This window comes from Sciurus vulgaris (assembly GCF_902686455.1).
Source record: "Sciurus vulgaris genome assembly, chromosome: 3".
In the NCBI taxonomy this organism is placed as follows: domain Eukaryota; kingdom Metazoa; phylum Chordata; class Mammalia; order Rodentia; family Sciuridae; genus Sciurus; species Sciurus vulgaris.
Window position 1 is genome coordinate 74,097,738 of NC_136463.1, and position 15,601 is coordinate 74,113,338.

The window sequence follows — 15,601 nt, forward strand, 5'->3', positions numbered from 1 at the left end:
TTCAGGGCGGGATTCAGGGCAGGACTCCTGATCCCGACTCAAGAGGGCAGTAGGTGGACCCAGATTCGAGTGAGGAAGTAAGCATGTGCCCATTTCTCAGGGATAGTCAGGACTTCTGCTACCTGGGACCTGAGGGCAAGGATAGCCTCTCCCCAAACTTATTCCACTTAGCATCATCTGATTACTCTCTTTAGGCAGGATGCCTGGGAGTGTGGTTTCCTGGAAGGCCTTCCTAACTGCACACTTGCCTCAGGCAAGTCAAAGACTGTATATATGAGCACAACTATTAATTTAGGATGCTTCTCAGTGCAGGCACTGAACTTTGGGCTGTACATACATATCACTCTATTCATCCTCACAATGACTCCAGAAGGTAAGGGTTTTACTTTGTTGTTGTTGGTTTTACTGAGGCTTACTTTACATACAGTAAAATTCACCAACTTCAGTTGTACAGTTTGATGAGTTTTGATGAAAGTATGTAGACTTGAAAGTATAATCACAAACTTCATGACATATAACATCCCCCATTACCCCAAGAAGTTCCCATCTGCCTCTTACCAGACAATCTTCCACCCTTAACCTCTGGCTATAAAGTTTTGCTTTTACTAGAATTTAATATAAATGGAATCGTGTGTAACCTTTTGTCTGACTTCTTTCACTTTCATGCTTTTGAAATTCATTCATGTTATCATTGGTTTGTTCCTTTCTTTGCTAACCAGTAAATGAACATTTGAACTGTTTGGTGCTATTATGAATAAGGAGGCTAGGAAAATACAGGTATAAGTGTTTGTGTGGACATAGGTTTTTACTTCTCTTGCAGAAATATCTAGCAGCAGAAATGCTGGTTCATTAAAAGGGTATTATCAGGGTTGGCATTGTGGCTCAGTGGTACAGCACTCACTGGGTTCGATTCTCAGCACCACATATAAATAAATAAATAAAATGAAGGTCCATCAACAACTAAAAAAAGGAGGGGTGGGTACTATCATTCCCTTTATAGATGACAGATTGAAGCCCAGAGAGATTAAGCGGTTTGCCTGAGATTACACAGACTGTCAGAAATTCCAACCCATGTCTAACCTCTACACTTGTCACCCAAACAAAATAGGTGCTTTTTGAATCAAAGGTCCTTGGTTGGTAAATAATCACTACACATGGTTGAATTTAGATTTGTAGCTTGCATACATAGACTGACACTGAGTGCAAGTTGTTAAGTAGAGCATGCATACAGGTCACTCTTTGAGGATATTTTATGCAGGTAACTTCTGGAAGCTTAAAATGTAGGTCTGCAGTGTTACTCTTAATTTGTAAAGGTGGTGTTTTCCAGGCTTCTCCACTGTAAAGTTGCCATTTTTCCTTTGCAATTACAAATCAGAGAGGAAAGATTTTAAGAGTATGGATACTATTTCTCATCAAGCTTTCGTCTGCTGGTTGGAATAATACATTGTGAATTTCGAAACTCCACCATTTCTTTTACATCTGCTAGTTGCATTCTTCTGTTAAGGAAGTGTCTTTGTTTTCTATTGCTGTAACAAAGTATCAGAGACTGGATAATCTATAAAGAATAGAAATTTATTTGGCTCTTGGTTCTGGAGGCTGGAAAGTCTGAGAGTATGGTGTTAGCATCTTTTTGACTTTTGGTTAGGGCCTTTTTGCTGCATCACAACATGGCATGAAAGAGCAGTATGAGAGCTCTGATCTCTCTCTCCTTCCCACTCCCCTTTCCCCTCCCCTTTCCTTTCTCCTTCCCCCCTCCCCTTGTCCTTCCCCTCCCCCTGCCCCCTCTCCCTCCCCTGCTTCCTCTCCCTCTACTTCTCTCTGTCTCTTCTTAGTACTGGACATTGAGCCCAGGGGTGCTTTACCACTGAGCTACATCCCCAGCCTTTTTTTTTTTTTTTTTTTTTTTTTTTTGAGACAGGTCTAAGTTGTCCAGGCTGGCCTCAAATTTGATCTTCCAGCCTCAACCTCCTGAGTAGCCTGTTTTACAGGCATGCCCAGCTTCATTTATGTTTATATCAGTATGTCCTCATAGATTATTTTATTCCCTGGAATATAATCCATTACTATTATTGTTTTAATGTTTGATTGTGTCCCGGATGTGATCTGAAGTAGTTCCAAAAGCTGGTGTGTTCCTATGTTCTTCTAACATACCCTGATTCTTTGAGCATTTTCTTCCTCTCAGGTTCCAAGCTCTTGTCCTTATCCTGTGTCAACCCTGGCCCCTTATAGTGGGGAGTGATATTTAGAAACCAAGATTGGGGTGCTAAACAAACTTGTTGGTACTGGGATGTTCTGTTTCTTGGCTGCAGGTTCTTTCTTTCTGTGCTGGGTATTGAACCTGAGGTGCTCTACCTATATTCCCAGACTTTTTTTTGTTTTTTTGGTGGTGGTGCTGGGGATCAAACCCAAGGCCCTGAGCTTGCAAGGCAAGTACTCTACTAACTGAGCTATATCCCCAGCCCTATTCTCAGACCTTGTTACTTGTTGAGATACAATCTTGCTAAATTGCTGAGGCTGATCTCAAACTTGCAATCCTCTTGCCTTAGCCTCTGACTCGCTGGAATTATAGGTGTGGACCACTTTGCCCAGCTAGACTGCAGGGTTTTTTGTTTTGTTTTGTTTTGTTTTTACTGGGATTTAACCTAGGGGTGCTTTACCACTAAGTCCCCAGTCCTTTTCAATTTTTTATATTGAGAGAGGGTCTCACTAAGTTGTTAGGACCCTGCCAAGTTGCTGAAGCTTGCCTCAAACTTATGATCCTCCTGCTTCAGCCTCCCGCCTTAGCCTTCCTAGTTGTTGGGATTACAAGTGTGTACCACCATGCTAGGTTAGGCTGCAGATTTTGAAGGCAGCAGGTGAGAGAAAGAGCAGGACCATGAAATTGGATTTATAAGTTTTGGACTCAGCAAAACCAGGCTGACAGTAGGGAATCTGTAATGCGTGCACTGAGTTTAGTTGTGGTATCACAGGGTGGTGAAACTGGTATCAGTCCAACCAGGCACTGCAGCTTCTCTGCTCCAAAATATCTGCAAACTTCACAAATTTATAAACCTCCTGGGAATAGCATTTTTCAGCTTTTTGCCTTGGCATGAGTTACTTTCATGGCAAAACTTGAGTAGCTGGTTCTTAAGGTTGGGTGGGGGTAATGGTGCAGGGGGGGTATGGAGAGGATGAGTGGTCTTGGGGTCTCCCACAGTGATGGAAAACTGCAGACTTCTGGCACAGACATTCTGCCATCCTCAAGGCTAATCGGTTGGCTGACTTGTGAAAGAGCCAATGATTGGAATGAACTGCTCCAGGAATTAGAGGTGATGACTCATAATGTGGGGTTACAGTCTAAGAGTCTGGTCACATCTGGTACATTCTATTCTGAAGGGTCTGCTGGCTCTGGAATCTCCTGGGGTGGGTGTGCAGCATGGCCTCTTCTGGCCAGCAGGTGTGGGACAATGATATCTGTCACCAGCAGCTTTCACACATGCCTTACCCCATTGGCCTCCACCATGGTCCTGAGGACAGGATGCCTTTTTCTATCTTCTGGAGGCTCAGCAAGCAAGGCGAGGAAGGGCAGGCACAAGTTCCTGTGATTCCAGCATGCTTCACAGTCCAGCCTGGCCAGAGCTGCCTGGGTTGGAGGTAGGAGCCCAGATGGTGTGTGAGGCCCAGGGAGCCCTACTCTCTAACAGTGGTCTGAGCACTCCTGGAAGTCTGGAGGAAATAGGAAGCTGGTTGCACTGCTGCCTCTCAGGATGTACTGTCCTGCTTGGCTTCAGCCAGCCAGACTGGCCAATGATGAGAAAGCGAAGCCAACCCTTGTGACTTGACTTGCAGGCACTCTTTTTTGGAAGGAGCTACATCATGCTGGTTTAAGGGGTATGATGAGCCATAAGGAGGAAGATGACTAACTCTATCCTTTCTGCTGTGTGAACCCCGATGATGGGAAACCCAGAGGGCTGAGGGTCCTGCAAATGAAATCAGGGAGGGGTCTGGGAGGGTTTGGGTGAAGGAGGCCTGTGGTTTCAAAAATGGTAAGGCCCACCTTGGAGGTAGAGCCTAGGAGCCAGGAGGGGCAGCTGGAGATGACAAGCCAGGGAGGGGCACCTGGAGCCTTAGGCAATCAGAAGGAGGGCCTGCCAGATGGGCTCTAAGTTCCCTAAGGTATCCTCTGGCTGCTCCAATTGTGTCCCTGGGGCCTGGTGACAGGCATCCGACCTTTCTCTGCCACTTTTTCCTCATATGCAACATGAGAATAATAATTCTTCTGACCTACTTCTCAGGATATTTGTGAAAAACAACTAATAAAACATAGTAAATTAAAGAGGGCGGAGTAAAAATAGAGTGGAAAAGAGGAACAGGAAGAGAGTAAAAAGATGATATAAACGGGAACAAGGGAAGATACAAATAATTCTCATTTTGTTGCCAGGACAGACAAGCTACAAGGAGCAGACCATTAGACCCTTAGGACAGTGCCACAGTGCTGGCGAACACTAGGAAGACCCAGGCAAAGAGCCAACTTCTAAATACTGAGCTATTGATGTTAACAGTGTGATGTTTTAAAAGCCTATTCTTTTATTAAAGGCTCAGAATGCATTTACTCAGAAAACTCTTTTGATTTAAGGACCTTTGGGTCCTTTCCCTAGTGTTTCCCCCAACAGCAGCCCATAATATTTCTTTTTGCTTGTATCGTGAAAGTGAGCAAAATTAGGTAATACTGTTAAGGACCAGGGGAATGTGCAAGGAACTTATTCCCAGGCAAGCATGTGAGTTTCACTTCTCAAATTTAAGTCAGCTTCTGTACTCGTGGACTCTCTCTGCTTCAAACAATGGGGGCAAAAAGAAACCTCTCCCTATTGCATTCTCTAGTAACTGCGGTGTCATGAGCTCTATGTCCTTTCTTTTTCTCTTTCTGGGGATTGAACCAAGGGGCACTCTACCACTGAGCTACCTCCCCAAAGCTTTTTATTTTTTAATTTTGAGACAAGGTCTCCCTAAGTTGCTTAGGGCCTAAGTTGTTGAAGCTGACTTTGAACTTGTGATCCTCCTGCCTCAGCCTCCAGAGGAGCTGGGATAATAGACAGGTACCACCACAACTGGCTTCTACGTCCGTTTTTGAACATGTTTCACTTAAAAAATTAGAATACAGGCAAAATTTTAAATATATATTCCAGCTACTCAAAATTATGTCTGTAAATATTAAGGAAACTAAGTGAAACTAATTATGCTGTGTTAAGTGAAAAAAGGATACAAGATTATATGTATAGGAGACATTCCAACCACCTAAAAACTATCTAAAAATGTATGTACAAGTAAGAAATTCCCTCATGATAAAGCTGTATGCATAAAAATTGCAGAAATAAAAATACAAATGGAATAAGAGTTCTCTTTTTCTTCCTTGTTTTCCATATTTTCTAGTATAAATATATATAAAATGGAAAATATGTAATAGTTTGTTTATTTATTTTTTTTGGTACCAGGGATTGAACTCAGGGTGCTTTACTACTGAGTCACATCCCCAGTCCTTTTAAAATATTTTTTATTTAGAGATAGGGTCTCACTGAGTTGCTTAGTGCCTTGTTAAGTTGCTGAGGCTGGCCTGGAATTTGTGATCCTTCTGCCTCAGCCTCCCAAGCCACTGAGATCACAGGCATGAACCATCATGCCCAGCTTTGTAACAAACAATTATAAAGTCACAAGTTTATGTACTAGAAACTGATGAAAGAAACAATTAGAGATAATCAAGATCACAGAGAGATATGGTGGCACATGCCTGTAATCCCAGCAATTTAGGAGGCTGAGACAGAGTTTTACCAGTTCAGGGATAGCCTCAACAATTTAGTGAGACCCTGTCTCAAAATAAAAAATAAAAAGATCTAGGGATGATGCTTAGTGGTAAAGTGACCCTTGGTTCAATCCCTGGTACTAAAGTCAATCAACCAATTGAAATCACAGAAAATTCCTTACAGTCCTCTGTAGAAATCTTTTTTTTTCTCTCTCTCTGTAGAAATCTTGACACACTGCCTCTTTCTAACTGTCTTAGTATGTTTTATGTTTCTATAGCAGAATACCTGAGACTGGGTAATTTATTTTTTAAAAGATTTATTTTGGCTCACAGTCTTGGAGGCCTGGAAGTCTAAGAGTATAGTGTCAGCAACTACCCAGCTTCCAGAAGGGCCAAACAAAAGGGCAACTGTGTGTGTGTAGAGGAGAGTAGGGAACAAAGTGGGAGGGATGCTTGATAACAACCTGCTGTCAGGACTCTGGAGAGAAATATGCTAATTTCTTCATGAAGGTGGAGTTCTCAACACCCCAGACATCTTTAAAGGTCTACTATCTCTCAATACTGTTACACTGGCAATTAAATTTCAACATGAGTTTTGGCAGAGACAAACCATGTCCAAACCACAGCACATACTCAGAAAACTTGGATGTGGATTCCAAACAAAAAAATTCTAGAAATGACTTTTCCTCAACTGTGGAAGCACTGTGGTCTTTTAATCAGATTTCCTTACTAATGTTTTGTGATCTGAAATGGTAAAGTGGGTCTCCATCTACCTTCCATAAGGTAATCACAATAGATTTACCATAGATTATTTACACAGCACAGCACTTGCCTATGAGGTCCCACTCTGATTCCCCAAGTCCTGCCTCTCCATGGACTTCTCGGCAGACACCATTGATTGCTGTGCAAGAAACACCCATCCCTCTGCTCTCCTGTAACAAGATCCAGCTTCTGTTCAGATCTGGCCAGGTAGTTTGCCCAGTCAGAGGTGACCTCATTATGGGCATCCTGGTTCCTGCAGGGCATAGTCACTTGACTCCGCTATAGCCAACGTGATGCTATTAGGAGTATGTTCAGTCAACAGGGAAAATCATTTACTTCTCATCTCAAGGTACAAAGCCCTTGGTCCAGTCTGGGAGAGAGTTCTGTTCCCAGACTTACCATTCTTGTGTGTCTCCCCTTATCATCACCTTCCAAGATGGCCAGCAGGTATCCTGGTATGAGGAAGGGATGAAGGAGAAAAACCAGTGATCTCTAAAGAAGGGTCTCTCAAGGAAGATACTTGGATGGACACTTCTTGTGATTCTTCTTTAGCCACTATTTAGTTAATTGGCCATATATAGCTACAAGAGGGACTGAGGAACAAACTCTATTATGGAGGTACTATGTGCTCCGGTAAGATATGATTACAATCTTGAGAAGACAATTAACTTGGGGGCACAATTAGCAAATACAGCTCTACATCCCACTTAGTTGGCTTTCCTGCAAAATCAAAAGGACCAGTCTGCTGCAGGGGCTAATATTAAAGACTGTTCTTGAAGAAAAAGAGAATCCTGAGCACACCTAGCTTCAGATCTGGGTTTTTAATACCTTTCTCCAATAAAAGGAACTGGCAGGATCCCTAGAAGAAATGAACTGGGGAAGTAAATATTTAAGATGAACCTGGAACATCGGTAGCACCCAAAAGTATGAAAAGTAAGGAAGTCCTCAAAAGCGGGGGAAAAAAAAGAAACAAAAACCCTTTAATGATTGGGGTATATCCAAGTGAGTCAGAAACTAACTGAAAGAGGTCCCAGTGGCCCAATCTGGAATAAATGGAATTAAAAAAAAATGTTGAATTAGATTGTAACCTAAAATACATACCTGTGAGTCTATGCTGACTTAAGAATTCCAGGGCTGGGGAGATAGCTCAGTGGGTAGAGTGCTTGCCTTGTAAGCACAAGGCCCTGGGTTTGATCCCCAGCACTGCCAAAAAAAAAAAAAAAAAAAAAAAAAAGAGAGAGAATTCCAGGTAATTTATGTAGTTACTTTGCATGCAAGAAGGTGGAGCATAATCCCTTACTCATTGCAGAGTAAAGAAAGAAAAAGTTTGTTTGTTTGTTTTGGTGCTGGAATTGAACTCAGGGCCTTGCACATACTAGTCAAATGCTCTATCACCAAGCTACACCTCCAGTCCTCCAGGGTCTTGCAGACTCTCAGGTTGCTGGGATTATAGGCATGTATTGACGTATCCAACAAAGAAGAGTAATTTTAGAGTGGAGACAAGTGAGAAGCTCTACCTCAACCAGGTGATCAAGGTCAACACCAACAGTCATAAATCATGTCAACACTATGTACTCGGTATGTTTGAGTTTCTTCTTCAAGTTCATGTTGGGAGGTGGGACCTTTAAGAGTTGTTTAGATTAATGCTGTTACTGTGAGAGTAGGTTATTTATAAAAGGACAAGAATAAAAATAAAGGACAAGTTTGGCCCCCTCTTGTGCACTTGCATGCTCCCTCCCAGTGACCAGTAACTCCTGCCATTTTTAGGAAGGGCACATTCTCTCATACTTCCAGGTTTATGTGCATTTTCTTCTGCCTGGAATGCTCGCTTCTCCCAGTAAATACCAACCTCCATTCAGGTTTCAGCTCAGGAATGTGCAGTAGGTGGGATTCTAGGATGTCCCTGAAGATCCCTGTCCACACAATCCTTAGTACTGTGAATATAATGGATTTTACTCCTGTGGTTAAGTATTGTGATATGAGACACAGTTGACTTTAAGATCACTCAGATAGGCCTGATCTAACCATATGAACTCTTTAAAAGCAGAAAGTTTTCTGTTTGGTAGCAAAAGAGGAAGTCAGAGATTTGATGTAGAGGTTTATATGACAACAAGAGTTCTCCATTGCTAGTGTTGAGGACAGAGGCGACAGTGTAGCCAGAAATGTGGGTGGCTTCTATGAGCCAAAAGCAGGCCCAGGAAACAAGGACAATCACAAGGAGCTGAATTTTGTCATCAAGAGTGAACTTGGAAAGCTGGGTGTGGTGGTACACATTTGATGGGGTAGACAGTATAGGGAAGAATGGTACAGGAAATTTTAAGAGGTATTTAGGGAAAGGAGAGCAGATGGGGTGGAAAGGATGCTTTCTGGATGAGTAGGATAGAAAATCTCAATCCCAGCTCTTCAGAGGTTGAGGTGCATGGCCCTGGGTTCAATCCTCAGTATGAGTGAGGGGAAAAAAAAAGTGACTTTGGATAATCTTCTACAGTACCTCCCGATGAGAACTAGCCCAGCTGATCTGGTTTATGACAACCCTGAGAAGAGACTCAGCCATGCCCCCGTGGAAATTTCAGATCCACAGAACTGTGAGCTAATCAATAGCTGTTGTTTGAAGTCTTAAATGCGGGTATTGTGTTACGCAGCAACAAAAGCCTCAAAAGCTATGCCTCCTCTCTGGCATCCCCTTTCCCCCCAGACACACCTGTGACATCTTCCTCTTCACTGCTGGGGCACTTGATACACATCCCTGCTACAGTGCGAGTCCTTCTGTGTGCTCTCCTTACCAGATTCTGAGTCTGTAGGAGATAGGGACTATGTTATTTATCATGGCAAGCCAAGGCATAGCAAGAAGGAAAGAAAAAAAACGTCATTGAATGAAGTTTTCATTGGGAAAAAAATCCCAAAATCATTAATTTGTAATCATATATACTAAAATAACCAAGTATGTCAGAGATTTAATATGTAAGCATCAGAAGGAGGTACAAGTATAAAAAGAGAGTGGAGAGCTGGGTGCAGTGGCACATGCCTGAAATCCCAGCAGCTCCAGAGGCTGAGGCAGGAGGATTGAGAGTTCAAAACTAGCCTCATCAATTTAGCGAGGCCCTAAATAACTCAGCAAGATCCTGTCTCTAAATAAAATATTTAAAAAAAAAAAACGCTGGGGATATGGCTCAGTGCTTAAGTACCCCTGGGTTCAATCCCCCCAGTAATAAATAAATAAATAAGTGGAGAAAGAGTAGATACTATAAAACATCCACATGAGGTGTTTCTAAGGACTCCAGTAGTGAGTGAAGTCCCTATTTGTTGTAGGTGAGGGGAGGGAGTGGAGGAGTGAGCAGAGGTATGAGGAAAAATCTAGCTAAAAGATTACTTGGTAAATAAGTATGTATTTATTGAATGCCTGCTATGTGGTCATGCCAGGAACTCTGGCAAACAGAGAGAATTTTAAGATTTAAATGCTATCCTGGCTGTAGGTGTAGCCCAGTGTAGCTTACTTAGCATGTATGAGGTCCTGTGTTCTATCCCCAGCACCAAAAGGAAAAAAACAAAACCCAAAACTATCCTTAAGAATTCTAAGACCCTCCCTCCCTTCTGTGCCACACAGGTCTTAGAATGTTAGAATCAAAAGGAATCTTATAAAACTTCTTGAGATTTTATGTGTACCTAAGTTTAAAAGATTTTCACTTTTTAAACAAATGGGAGCAAACTGCTTTTCCTTTTAGCTCTGTATTTCTGAGGTGGACATCTTTGTTCTTGTGCTGTTGACACCTCTGCTAATGAGTGTCTAATAAAAAATTCCTGGAAGGGGACCCAGATATTTCGATATTACAACATGCTCTTCTCTTCCTCAATTCCTGCCCCATCCTTAACCAGGGCCTCTGAATTGGAGCAGCTCCTTCCCTCTGGGCCTGGTGTGTGCAGTTCCCAATTCTCTCATTTCATGCTGGAGTAGAAATGTGGTCTGGAACAAGCAGGAAAGGGGCGTGATCTTGGTATCAAGAAACCAAATACACAGTACAGGAAAAAATGGTACAGGAAATTTTAAGAGGTTTAAGGAAAGGAGAACAGACGGGGTGGAAAGGATGCTTTCTGGATGAGTAGGCTAGAAAATCTCAAATGCAGGTTAGTAACACCACGGAGGGACTCCAGGGATACCACGATTAATTTGCATTTTATCCCATGGACAACCGGGCACCAGGGAAAGATACGGTGAAAAAGATTTGTGTTTTAGTCTCTGCCACTAGTTGTGTGTGCGTGTGTATGTGGCGTGGTGTCAGCCTATCTCTCTGGGCTGAAGTCTTCATATCTGGTAAACTTGGATAAGTAATACTTGCCGGGACAAGCTAGAATGGTGGTAAGAACTAAACTGAAAATACACAAAACTTAGGCGGTCTTCTGGGGTTGGTTTAAGGTTGGGTGGGAAGTCTTTTAGGGAAGAATTCTGAAACTTGATTCACAAACTTAAGAGTCAGATGGCTCTTCTTCACCTTGCAAACGACTTGCCATGGATTCAGTCTTTTGCACCACATAGAAGACCCTTCCCCGGCTTCGCTTTGACCTCGCGGATCCGACACAGGCGCACGTGCGAGAGGACCAGCGTGCTGCTGAGCAGCTACAGCGGGCAGGTACTCAGCTAGAGCGGGCCGGAACCCCTTGGCCGGAGCCAGGACCGGGTACCCAGCACCGCACGGTGGGCGGGGCCCAGACGTGTGCGCGGTCACAGCTGGCCACTGCGCAGGCGCCGACCCGCTCCCTTTGGTCGGGCGCGCGCCCGCGGCGAATTCGGCTTTCGGCGGGCCGAGGGCTGCGCGCGCACGAACGAGCGGCCGTGACGTGCGCCGCGTTACGCCCGACGTCACGGGTCTGTGTGTAGTGGCGGCCGGGCTGCCCGTAGCTGCGGAGCTTGACGAGGGTGGTGCGGCCGCTGGGTGCGGTGTTCGGGGTCGCACGGCCAGTTGCAGCCACTACGGGGACGACGATTCTGACGTTCTGGGGCCCAGACTGCGGAGTCGTCGCTTCTCCCTCTTTTTCGGCCTCCGGCAGCGTCGGCCCACGGCTTCCTCCTTTCCTGCCGACCTCCCCGCGGGCCTCGGAGCTGCTGCGGCGAGAAGCACCCAGGGGCGTGAGAGGCCCCGACCGGCCGGGGCTCCATGTGAAGGAGGAACGGGCCTGCCCCCGGCCCGCGCTCTACTCCTTGCGCGCCCCTCCGGCCCCCGGGGGCCCCGCGGGCTCCCCTGACCGGGGGCCGCGGTGACAGGCCGCGCGGGGGCGGAGGGGCTTGCTCGGCGGCGGCCGCCCTTCCTCTGGCCTGCGGCTCCCTAGGTCCCTACGGAGCGCCGGTGAGTGTGTGTGTGTCGGGGGGCCGCGGGCCCGGCATGGGGTGGAGAGGGTGCTGACGGTGGCCTGTGCGCTGCTCTGGGGATGGGGATTTCGTTGTGTGATGGGCCTGCTCCGGTAGGGTGCACATCGGGCCCCCAGCATCCCGTCCCGAAGCCCGGATCAGCTACAAGTCGGCTGCTGGGCTGTTTAGCTGTCAGACACGTACTCTGCCGGGATTCTTGTCGCAAGGTTGCCGCTGATCCCAGGGGCGAAGCAGAAATGTTACATGCTGTAAGCGAAAAACTGCTCGTCTTTGCATTGTCAGAATGTGATAATCTGTCCATTAGGGTTGTTTCCTCCCTTCTTTCTTTATGGAGCATTTAGCTTATTGTGCTCTTGCCCTATGCCGGGTAGTTGCGTGATATTTCATTCCGTTTTCCTAGCCCGGTAAGGTGGGTTTGTTGCCTTCCCATCTTACAGATTAAACATTGAGGCTCAGAGAGATAGATTTAAGGCTTTTGCCCAAGGTCACGCAGCTAGTAATGGAGGAAGACGTGGCTCAGATATGTAGATGACTTTCTGTAGGACTATATTTCTCTGACTTGGAAAAATAAGTATGTGAGGATGAGACTGGCTGGATATTTTCATCCTGGGCGTAAATTCTAAACACGTAGATAGATAGTTTACTTTTCTCTGACGTAGGTTGCCCGATGTGTTTTGCTTCATCCCAGCCAAATCGTTTTTTTGATTGGAAAAAAAAAAATTACTTGTAAAAGGTGGACCCAGGCACCTTCACTTTTAGGTGGTAGAACTGGATAGGAAAACAAACAAACAAACAAAAAAAACCTTCTCTTAGAAAAAATAAATATATTTGATATATTTGATGAAACTTCACTTTTCTTGAGAAATTAGTTTTACTTTTGCAGTTCTTGATGCATACAGGGAACTTGCAGTTGGGTTATTTGCTTGAGATTTCCTTATTGCAAAATTTGTTGCTGGATTATGTGGCAATGTCAACACGTAGTAATTTTGCATTGTCTTATGCAATAATTCTGAGTTTAATGTCAAATTTAATGTGTAGAATATTGCAGGAAGTTTTTTGATGGTGTGATTTTTTTTCATTAGTGCAGTGTTACTAACCAATGCTTGTTTATAAATTAACTGAAAATTCTCATTTTAGCATTTTTCTGTACTGTTTTAACTGTGGTTAATTAAAAAGTAGAGCCAGAGTTCTTTACAGAAAGATAAATTCTCTTGAGTAATTGAAGTTTCATGCAGTTGCAAATGTTTAAGAAACCTATTTATGCTCTGTTACAATATTCTATAGTTCCATTAGTATATTATCAGGTTGAAGAAAATTTGTAGTTGAATGTTCTTCTAATGCCTGTAAGGAAAAGGTAACATTAAGAAGTTAACAGGTGGGCTGGGGATATAGCTCAGTTGGTAGAGTGCTTGCCTTGCAAGCATAAGGCCCTGTGTTCGATCCCTAGCACTGAAAAAAAAAAAAAAAAAAAAAGTTAACAGGTGACAAGGCCCTGGGTTCAATCCCCAGCTCCACAAAAAAGAAGGGGAAAAAAAAAAGTTAACAGGTGAATGGCAATATGTAGATTGCCTTATTGTTAGGTTAAAATATGAACATTTGTTCAATCTTGTTGTATTGGATTGAATTATGATATCATCACAGAATGGTTATCTAATTGTTTTCACTTTGTGTTTTATTTTGAGAGAACTAGCTGTTAAGGGCTTATTTTAAATAATTGTTTTTATATTATAGACTGAATCTTTTAAGCACTGAATCTTTATAAAGCAAAGGTGGAGCTTTTTTCCTACTTTATTGCTATCAAAGGGGCAAACCTGTATTTAGTAGTATATTAAAATGAAGTCATGTTTGATCCTCTAGTTCGTACAGTTTTACTTCAGATGGATTTTTTTTTCTTGAAGAGTTGAAGCTATCTAGGCACCCCCCCCCAACTTTTTATTATGAAACAATGTCAAATGCACAGAAAATTGGTAATAGTCAACTCTTATAATATGATCCTTTGGATTCAACATTTGTTGACATTTTGCCTTTTTTATCTGTAAATACATGTATATTATTTTTGACTGGACCATTAAAAACTAAGCTGATGGTTTAATGGCACTTTATCCCCAAATACGTCAGTATGTCTTTCTTAAAGATAAGTACGTTTTCTTACATAGCTAAAATACTATTCTTGTTAGATTTTTTTTAGGTGTGATAATTCTTTTGTGTAATCCAATAACCATTCATATTTAAATCTTTTAATTTACACTAAAAGTTCTTTTCTGGCTTTCTACATCCTCCCTTACCAAACCAGGAATCCAGGATCCTATCAAAGTTTACTTGTTGCATTTGGTTGTTAAGATCTCTTCTAATGTAGAACAGCCTCACCCTCCTACCTATTTTTTTTTTTTTTTTGGTGGTACAGTGGATTGAGGCAATCTAGCCCTTTTTATTTTTTATTTTGAGGCAGTGTCTTGCTAAGTCTCTGAGACTTGCTTTGAACTTGTGATCCTTCTGCCTCAGCCTCACAAGTCAGTGGGATCATAAGTGAACACCACCATGTCTGGCACCTCCTCCCTTCTTTTAAAATGACATTGATATTTTCTAAAACATCAAGAAAATGGTTCTTATAAAATGATTCACATTTTGTGAAATTATGTCATTTGTAAGAAAATGGATGAGACTTGAGCATTGTGTTAAGTGAAATAAGCCAAATTCAGAAAGTCAAGGATCCTGTGTTTTCTCTCATAGGTAGAAACTAGAGAGAAAAAAAAAAAAAAATCTGTGAGGGCACTCATAAAAATGAAGGGGGAAATAGAGGAAAGGGACCAGGGGGAATGAAGAGGGGAGGAAAAGGAAATACTGGGGAATGATACAGTCCGAATTTTATTGTTATATTGTGTGCATATATGAATATGTAACAAATCCTATCATATATGGTTATAATGGCCCGATAAAACATGTGGAAAAAATGATTCACATTCTGAATTTGTCAGAATTTTTCCTTTCATGGTATCATTTAGCTTGTTCCTCTATTCCTCCATACTAGCTATTCCTGTAAAGCAGGCTTAAAGGGTTGATTATTTTCAAATTAAAAATTTGTAACGAGAATCCCTAAGCGATGCTGTATACTTCATATTGTCTCCCATCAGAAGACATATACTGTCCATTCCCATTATTTGTGCTGCTGTTTGTTTACTTGTTTGTGGGGATTAAGGTAAGGTCTGTTTCCCACTGCAATTAGTAAGTAAACTGTGACATAATAAATTAGCACATGGTGGCGCTAGCCTGTTCTTTAATAATCTTTCACTTAATAGTTACGCTGTCTGTTGCTGATCCTTGTGAGGCTAACTTTTGAATTTCAGTGTTAATAATCTTTTGTTAGTCTATAGATGGAAACAAAGATCACAGAAACTAAAATATCTTGTGCAACTACATTAATTAAAATCTGATTTTATGGATTTTTAGTATGTTTAATGACAAATCTAAGGTATATCCGGTTACAAGTTTTAAAAGAAACCTCATTTCAGAAAAACGGGAAAACTCAACACCTGTCTTTTTGTATACTCTTAAGAAGTATGTTTAAATTTTTTCTTAGTCAACATTTGTTGCACAAGAATGGCCAGAAATAGAAAGTAAGGTTGGGTCTACTAAAAATCATTTTGAGGAGATTATATTTTCTGGTGTATTGGTGGGCTCTTCTAACTGGATTGAGAGTTGGA

The 15,601-nt window shown here is 42.6% G+C and overlaps 1 protein-coding gene across 1 annotated transcript in view; it reads left to right on the plus strand.

Moving 5' to 3' along the window:
* Window positions 1-11,374: 11,374 nt before the first annotated feature.
* The window catches only part of MAP3K2 (mitogen-activated protein kinase kinase kinase 2), a 78,063-nt gene continuing 73,836 nt past the window's right edge, over window positions 11,375-15,601 (plus strand). The window contains exon 1 of the mRNA XM_079134386.1: window positions 11,375-11,877. The gene's annotated coding sequence lies outside the window, so the exon portion shown is untranslated. The remainder of the gene's footprint in view (window positions 11,878-15,601) is intronic.